General features: G+C 50.4%; 1 non-coding gene across 1 annotated transcript; it reads left to right on the top strand.

Annotated features, from left to right (window-relative positions):
* Nucleotides 1–4,596: 4,596 nt before the first annotated feature.
* Nucleotides 4,597–4,703, top strand: LOC135277265 (U6 spliceosomal RNA). The gene has a single exon (XR_010344883.1). It is a non-coding gene; the product is annotated as a U6 spliceosomal RNA (small nuclear RNA).
* The last annotated feature ends 3,747 nt before the right edge of the window (nt 4,704–8,450 follow it).

Genomic DNA, 8,450 nt, shown 5'->3' with positions numbered 1-8,450 from the left:
GGAGAACACGTCCCATTGCAGGGCCCGAGGCTCCAAGGGGCCGGCTCCCGGGGCGGGCGGAGCTCGGGCCCCCGCCCCACACACCGCCCCGGCACCCCCGCCCCAGGCCTGACAGCACCCGCGGCCCGCTTTCTGATTTGCGTTGCGCCCCGGGCACGGATGCGAGCGAGCACACACACGCGCGCGGACACACACGCACATACACACAGGGTTACACAAACCACGGGCAAGCGCGCGAGGGCTCGGCGGACGCTCTGAGACTCGGACGCAAACGGGGCGCTTTGCCTATCCCTGGCTTGTGCACAAGCTTACAAACACAGTTTGCACTTTAAAGTCCCAAACCCCCATCTCAGGGCAGGCTAATAAAAATGAGTGTGCTTGTGTGTTTGTGTGTGCCTTCCTGGGCTGAGCCTCTGAGGAGCAGGGGGCGGCTGATATGTTGGGGTAGCGGATCTTCCGTGACTGCACGAAAGGCTTCACGCTCCTTACACAAAGTCGGAGGTCTCTCTGCCGGGCCAAACTGGGTGCTCAGGACGCTTTGCGCACGGTGGCTCCAGGCTCGCCCGGAGTAGGGAGATGGAGAGGGTGGGGTAGAGGCGGGGAGTGTCTACTCGCTGGCTCCTCTCGGTCGCCCCGGCCCTCCCTCGGAGCGAGGCGGGCCGCTGGCCGGCCGGGCCCCCTTCAGACTGGATGCTTCCTCTCCCTTCCCCAGTTTACTCTCCGCACCTCAGAGATGGCTGTGGGTGAGGGATCACGCTTTCCCTGGCGAGGTTTCCACGCAAAAATAGGGGTGGGCTGCGGGAGGGATCGGGGGCGCGGCGGCAGCAGCCTGACGCCTGGCGCGGGAAGGGTTAAGGCCGCTCCTGCCCCTGGAGCCGGCGCGGCGGGGTACCTCCTCGGGCGCGCTCGCTCGTCCGAGGGTGGCAAAAGTTCAAGCTTGTAAAGTCGGGATTGGTCCCGCGCGGAGGGGAAAGAAGGCCTGGGCCCCCCTCCCCCCCCGGGCGCTGCGCCGATTGGCCAGACTGCGGGGCCGGCACCGCCCTCTCCCCCCGCGTGCGGCGGCCCCACCCACGGCGCGGCGCCCCGCCCCTTTCCGGGCAGGAGCCTGGCCGCGCGCTGAATGAAAGAAATTCCGCTACTCTCATTGGCCGGGGGCTAGGCGCCATTCCCCGGCCTTGGCCTCGGGGCGCTGGCGAGCGGGTCTCCCTCAAGGGTGGCCACGCTTGGGGCTGGCCTGGGGAGTGTGCGGCGGTGCGAGCCCCCGGCCGGGCCCTGAGTCTGTCTGCGCTAGGGGAAGAGTGGTATTTGCAAGGAGGATTCAGAACCATTTGCTGAGCTTTACCTGAAGCCAGGTACTGTTCGCGCTGCGCTCTCTGGAAGTGGCAGTTGTTCCCCGAATGAAAGATCGGACTCAGAAACTTCCTCACACCCATCTCCTACTACTTTGGCCAAATTAAATTAGCCGTCCTAGCCTCACTTTCTTATTTGAAACCGCGGATGAGGATGCCTGCCCTTCGTGCTTCACAGAACCATAAAGTTCCCAGGAGATAGTGCAGGTTAAATGCACAAATCGCAAGCGAACAGTAGGATGATTTTTCACAAGTAAACACACGTGATTTCACCAACACCCAAAAACCAGCGTGACCTGCACCCCAGAAGCCCGTCTTGTGTAAGTCACTTTTCGCTTTGGGGAAATTAATGCATCTTAAAATACAAAGAGAAACTCAATGTATTTTCTTTTATCCATATGTCTGCTCTTTGAGTGTGGATTACACTAATAATAGTTCATGCTTATTGAGTCGTTACTATGAGTAAAGTAATGTTCCAGGATTTAGCTAATTCTCACAACACTTAACATAGATACTATTATTATTAATGTATAAGCACTGAACATAGTTACTATTATTTATCTACACTTACAGATGAGGAAAACTGAGGCACAGGAACGCACTCATGTAACTTGCCAGTAAAACAAGGATGGCATTGACAATGCTAACATGCTAAAACCAGAGGGGCATGAACCAGCACGCCTGCTCATCCTGGCTGGAAGTGGTGTGTAGGTCTGTGTTGCCAGATTACACTCTTCAAGAAGGGATTTCCAAACAGGCCCCACCTGCTGAATCAAACTGTCAGAGGTTGAGGTCCCCAGACTACAACATTTTAGAGATAGGTATGGCTGTTACTACCATTTTATTTTATTTTATTTTATTTTGAGACAGAGTCTTTCTCTGTCCCCCATCTGGAGTGCAGCGGTGTGATCTCGGCTCACTGCAGTCTCCGCCTCCCGGGCTCAAGTGATTCTCGTGCCTCAGCCTCCCAAGTAGCTGCAACTACAGGCTTGCACCACCATGCCTGGCTAATTCTTGTATTTGTAGTAGAGATGGGGTTTCACCATGTTGGCCAGTCTGGTCTCGAACTCCTAACCTGAAGTGATCCACCCGCCTCTGCCTCACAAAGTGCTGGTATTATAGGCGAGAGAGTTACCACCATTTTGTAGATAAGGACGCTGAAGCACAAAGGCTTGCACAAAGTAATTTGCACAAAAGCTTGCACAAAGTAACTTGTAGTTACTGGCAGAGGCCGGATTAAAACCCAGACAGTTTGGCTGAAGAAGGGGTGTGCTTGTGTAATGGGAAGCAAAGGAAATGGGCCGGCAGGAAGAAGGATTACCAGCAGGTAACCTGCAGGACCTCCCCTGAGGGCAGGGACTTGTGTGCTTCCACAGATGCTCAGCACAGAGCCCTAGGGGCTCCCTTCCCCCAGCTTCCACCCCCATGGCTCTCTGAGGTAACATGGCCTCCCAATCTGCAGAGTTCCTGGAGGAGCGCCCTGAGAGATGCCCCAGTAGCCTCAGACCAAGGAGAGACTGCAACAGTGACCTTTCTCAGGAGACCTCCCTTCTTTGCTGGGCAGTAATGGGCAAAATCTGGCATCATCTCTTGCTCACTGGGAGACGTGGCATCGTTCCTGATGTCCTCAAGAATGATGCTGAATGAAGCTCACTGAAACAGAGTCTGATGGGCCTAAATTCAGTACTGACCCGCCTTGGGATTTTCATCTGTGAAGTGGAAATAAGAATCATGCTGGAGGCCGGCCGCAGTGGCTCATGCCTGTAATCCCAGCACTTTGGGAGGCCAAGGTGGGCAGATCACGAGGTCAGGAGATCGAGACCATCCTGGCTAACATGGTGAAACCCCATCTCTACTAAAAATACAAAAAATTAGCCAGTCGTGGTGGCACATGCCTGTAGTCCCAGCTACTCAGGAGACTGAGGCAAGAAAATCGCTTGAACCTGGGAGGCGGAGGTTGCAGTGAGCCGAGATTGTGCCACTGTACTCCAGCCTGGGTGACAAAGCAGGACTCCATCTCAAAAAACAATCATGATGGAGGTGGTTGACAAAATTAAGTGACAAGAGGACCTAGAAGCAGCCCTTGTTACAGGACCACTGCATCTGAGTGAAGATAATGTCAGGAAGGGAAGGGCAGTGGCAGTCCTGCTGTCCTTGGATTCCTAGGGCCCTTCCAGCCTAGTGCCTGGCACGCGTTGTGACCACTAGAGGGTGTGTGTGGCAGGGCCCAGCAGGGCAGGGCTAAGCTACAGCTTAAAAACACCCTCCCCCGAGGCTGCCAGACCGCAGAGCAAGCTCCAAATCCCTAGGGATGTAGGGAAAAGAGAGGAAAGGAAGAAGGGAGGGTCCCTGATGCTTATCCACAGGTCTCTGTACCCAAGTTACTCACAAAATAACTCACAAGTAACTCTGACTCCCTCAGATTCAAATCTGCCCCCACTCTGTTATTCCAGTATTTTCCCCAAAGCACTCTATGCTTCCCCTTTACTGGGCTTGTCCCATTTCAAAACCATACACTCTTTTATCTGTTCTCCTCTACCTTTGGGATGTAAGCTCCACAAGGGATGGTGAAAGTAGCAGGTCCAGGCCACCTACAGCAATGTGGAGGCAATAGAGTCAGAAACAGGCCATTTGATGCTATTCTGTCTGTACCATTGAAAAGCTAAATCACATAAGACAGGTCTTGCCCCATTTATTCTTCCTGGTCCCTACTTCAATGCCTGTCACATAGTGGGCACTCAATAAATATTTGTAGGGTGGTTGAAATAAAATCCCTCACTTAACTCCATACTTAACCCTGTGCCAAGCACATCAGTAGCTCATCAAATCCCCCAAACAACACAGTGAAGGAGGTATTATTCTTCCTAGACCCATATTTTTAAAGAAGGAAACAGAGAGGTTAAGTAATTTGTTGCAGATCACACAGTGAGTAGGTAGTAGAGTCAAGACTTGAACCCATAACTGCTTGAGATGTGTGTGCACCTTCTTAATACCTAGTCCTAGAAAAGAAAACCAGTCCCTTGCCCTTGGGAAATGTCCCTCATTACTGGAAAGGCACAAGGCATGAAACAGCAGAAATCATGGAAGGGAAAAGTTACGTGTGGTTGGTGGGAAAGGGGCAGTATTTAGGAGCTACCACTTATGAACAGAGACACCACAGAGGGGATCTGAGCCACCTCTCGCTATAGGCAGGTGGTTTGGCAGGGAGACTGAGTCATCATGACCCACTTCATAAGAGACTGATGGAGTGCTCGCTTCGGCAGCACATATACTAAAATTGGAACGATACAGAGAAGATTAGCATGGCCCCTGCGCAAGGATGACACGCAAATTCGTGAAGCGTTCCATATTTTTATTCTGTTCAATCAAAAAAAAAAAAAGAGAGACTGATGGATAAACCTGGGTCTCATTTATTAACTTTGGAGGCCCAAATTTTATAGACTAACTACAGGCCCAAGTGGCTAAGTGGCATTCTCTCCCCCTTTGGAAGGTAAATCTGCTTGGTCAACATAGCCCCAAACGGGAGACAACCTTGAGCAGTGGTAAACAACCCTTCCAAAGCTCTGACGAATGCTCTGGACCCTCTGCCTTGGAAGATGCACATGTGAATGAATGGAACTTTGTGTTCATTCATTTAACACATAATTACTGAGCTCCTACTGAGTGTCAGGCCCTCTTCTAGGTGCTACCAATCCTGCAGTAAGCAGAACACAAAAATTCCTCAATTCAAGGAGTCTAAGGGGAAGATCACAACAAAATAACCAGGTACCCAGTGTATTGTAAGGTAAAGGTGCAAGGTCAAAAATAAAGCAGAGAAGAAGAGAGAGGAGTGTTAGGAGCAGGCAGGTTGCGGTTTAGAGAAAGTGGTCAGGGAAGGCTTCCCTGAGAAGGTGACATTTGAGCTAGGTCTTGATGGTGAGGGTAGAGCAAGAAGGAAGCTAGTTATGATGCTCTCTGGGGGAAGAACGTCACAGGCACAGAGAATGGCAAGTGCAAGGGCCCTGAAACAGGAGCAGACCTGGCACGTTCCAGGATCATCAAAAGAGTGATGCGATCGGAGTAATACTGGGGGCAGGTTGTAGGTTTGCATAGGCTGTAGTTGGGTCTTTGGCTTGTCATCTGAGTGACTTGGGAGCCCCTGGAGGTTCCGAACAGAGAAGGAACAGAATTTCCCTCTGTTTCAACAGGCTGCCTTGAACTGCCTTGTGAACTGACTGCAAGGGGGCAGTGGGAGCAGAGCTGGGTAGGAGGCTGTGGCCGTGGTCCAGGCCAGAGGCCATGGTGGCTTGGACCAGGGTGGGAGCAGTGGATGTGGGGGAGCAGCAGTTGGATCCTGGACATTTTATATATCCTGAGGATACAGCCAGCATGGTTTGCTGTCATATCTTTGAAAGTATAAAAGAACATCTGATGCTGGGTGCAGTGGCTCACCTCTATAATTCTAGTACTTTGGGAGGTCGAGGTGGGCAGATCACCTGAGGTCAGGAGTTCAAGACCAGCCTAGCCAACATAGCGAAACCCCGTCTCTACTACAAGTACAAAAATTAGCTGGCATCATGGCGAGCACTTGTAATCCCAGCTACTCAGGAGGCTGAGGCAGGAGAATCGCTTGAACCCAGGAGGCAGAGGTTGCAGTGAGCAGAGATCACGTCACTGCACTCCAGCCTGGGTAACAAGAGCGAGATTCCATCTCAAAAAAAAAAAGAACATCTGAACAGTATACTCATGTCATTGATGCTTTATCTTTTACTGGTAATAGTAATGATAACATTAGGAGGTCGTTTTGAAGATCAAAATGCTTAGTGCAGTGTCTGGCACCTAGTAAGTGCTCAATTTAAAGTAGTTTTTATTAGTGAAATGAGCATGGAATCAGTCACTAGCAAGTTAAGCCACTGAACTAATAGCAACCCTGCAAACGATTTAACCTCTGTGACCCTCAGTTCCCTTGCCTGTAAAATGGACCCACTTGACCAAGGTGGAAATTAAATGAATAAAGTTCTGGCACACTGTAGGACTCAGCAGCTCAATAAGCTGATTAATGGGCTTACTAAGCATAAGTACCTACCTCATTTGGTCATTGTGAGAGTTGATTGAGATAATATGTGCAAAGCATTTGGAGCTGCCACTGTTATTCCGCTCCTTGTGTACCCATAGGGGAGGGCAATGCCCTGGACATTATCAGCTTTCAAAAGTATTGCATGGATGAATGAATGAATGGAGGCATGAATGAGCAAAGTGCAGTGAGTTTCATGGTTGTTAAAAGGAATGGAGGCAGTTGCACAGAGGCCAGGGTGAGAACTGTGAGCCTGCATTACGTGGATCCATCCTCCTCAAACTGGACTGATGTGGAGCCTTTTGGAATCAAGGGATTTTTCTGGAGCACTTATTTTATTCACAGTGTTAGAGAAATTTACTTATTTGTTTATTTATTTCATTTTATTTTTTTTGACATGGAGTTTCGCTTTTGTCACCCAGGCTGGAGTGCAATGGAATGATCTCAGGTTACTGCAACCTCCGCCTCCCAGGTTCAAGTGATTCTCCTGCCTCAGCCTCCCAAGTAGCTGGGATTACAGGTGCCTCCACCACACCCAACTAAGTTTTTGTATTTTTAGTAGAGACAGCGTTTTACCATGTGGGCCAGGCTGGTCTCGAACTCCTGACCTCAGGTGATCCACTGGCCTCCGCCTCCTGAAATTCTGGGATTACAGATGTGAGCCACCACGCCCAGCCCAGAACTTTTTATATTACATTTGTAATATATTTGATCTTTAATATTAAAGCTAACCCAGATATATCAGGGAATAGAATGCACAATTCTCATGAGTTCTAAACAGATGAGAAACTTTCTTTTTTTTTTGAGAGTGTCATTCTTTCACCCAGGCTGGAGTGCAGTGGCACAATCTGAGCTCACTGCAACCTCTGCCTCCTGGGTTCAAGCGATTATCCTGCCTCAGCTTCCTGAGTAACTAGGATTACAGGTGCCAGCCACCACACCCAGCTGATTTTTGTATTTTTAGTAGAGACGGGATTTCACTATGTTGGTTAGGCTGGTCTCGAACTCCTGGTCTCACAATACACCCACCTCAGCCTCCCAAAGTGCTGGGATTAGAGGCCTGAGCCACCGCTCCCAGCCTGAGATGGGAGACTTCTCATCAAGCATGTCACGGTCACTATGAGCAGCATCAGACCCTGACCTCAGACTGATCGCAGACCTGACCCCAGCCCTCCTGGAGGAGGCTCACTCTTCCAACCTTCAGGGAATTATAGAAGCCCTCATTTGAGAAATGATAGCCAGGGATGTGCCACATTTTGGTGCTTGGCTATAATTCAACAGAGCATTTCTACTGGGCACTTACTAGGGGCATTTAGTGCAAGGAGCCCTGCCCTTCAGTCACTAGGAGTTTATTTGAAGATATGTCTGCATTCAATCACTCTTCTATAACATGGCCAGAGACAGCCTTCTAGCAGTCCTCTCTGACTATCAGGCTTCCGGATTGAGAAAGCTCTAGTAAATCCCCATGGCTAACCAGCTAAAGAGTAACCTCCCAGCCCTGTTAGGAGCAGGTCTCACTTCATCTCCCCCACCCCGCTCCACTCCTGAATCCTGAACAAGAGAAGGCTGCTCTCTGGAAAACCCCAAAGGGCCCCACCTGCTCTCTGATATCCCAGACTTTGCACTTGCTGGTTCATCTGCCTGGAATGTCCTTCCTCCCATTCCTCAGAGCAAACTTTTCCCCCTTTCTCCCCAGTGACTAGCCCAAAGCTATCTTCCTTGCACTGCCCTGACATTTTACATTCCTACTTCCCAGGGCTGGAGAGGATTTGTCCACATTGAAGAGACCCTCAAGAGCAAAGCCTGAGTCCTCCTCATCTCTGCACCTCCTAACCCAGCACCCAGGAGGTGCTCCCTTTTAGGGATAGGAGGCGGATCTTAACTTTTGATAGAAGTAGCCAAACTGGGTACCCCAGAGAAATTCTACCAATTTTCCCTCCCTGCAGCAATACCCACACGTCGACCCTGCAATTCCAGTTTATACATATACCATACAGATGTGCTTGCATATGAGTGAAATGATACATGTATATGGTCATGTATTGTAT

This window comes from Aotus nancymaae, unplaced genomic scaffold, assembly GCF_030222135.1.
Source record: "Aotus nancymaae isolate 86718 unplaced genomic scaffold, 86718_ANA_hifiasm-v0.15.2.pri h1tg000003l, whole genome shotgun sequence".
Taxonomy (NCBI): Eukaryota; Metazoa; Chordata; class Mammalia; order Primates; family Aotidae; genus Aotus; species Aotus nancymaae.
The sequence above is the reverse complement of the archived record's forward strand: the minus strand, read 5'-3'. Positions and strand labels throughout refer to the sequence as shown.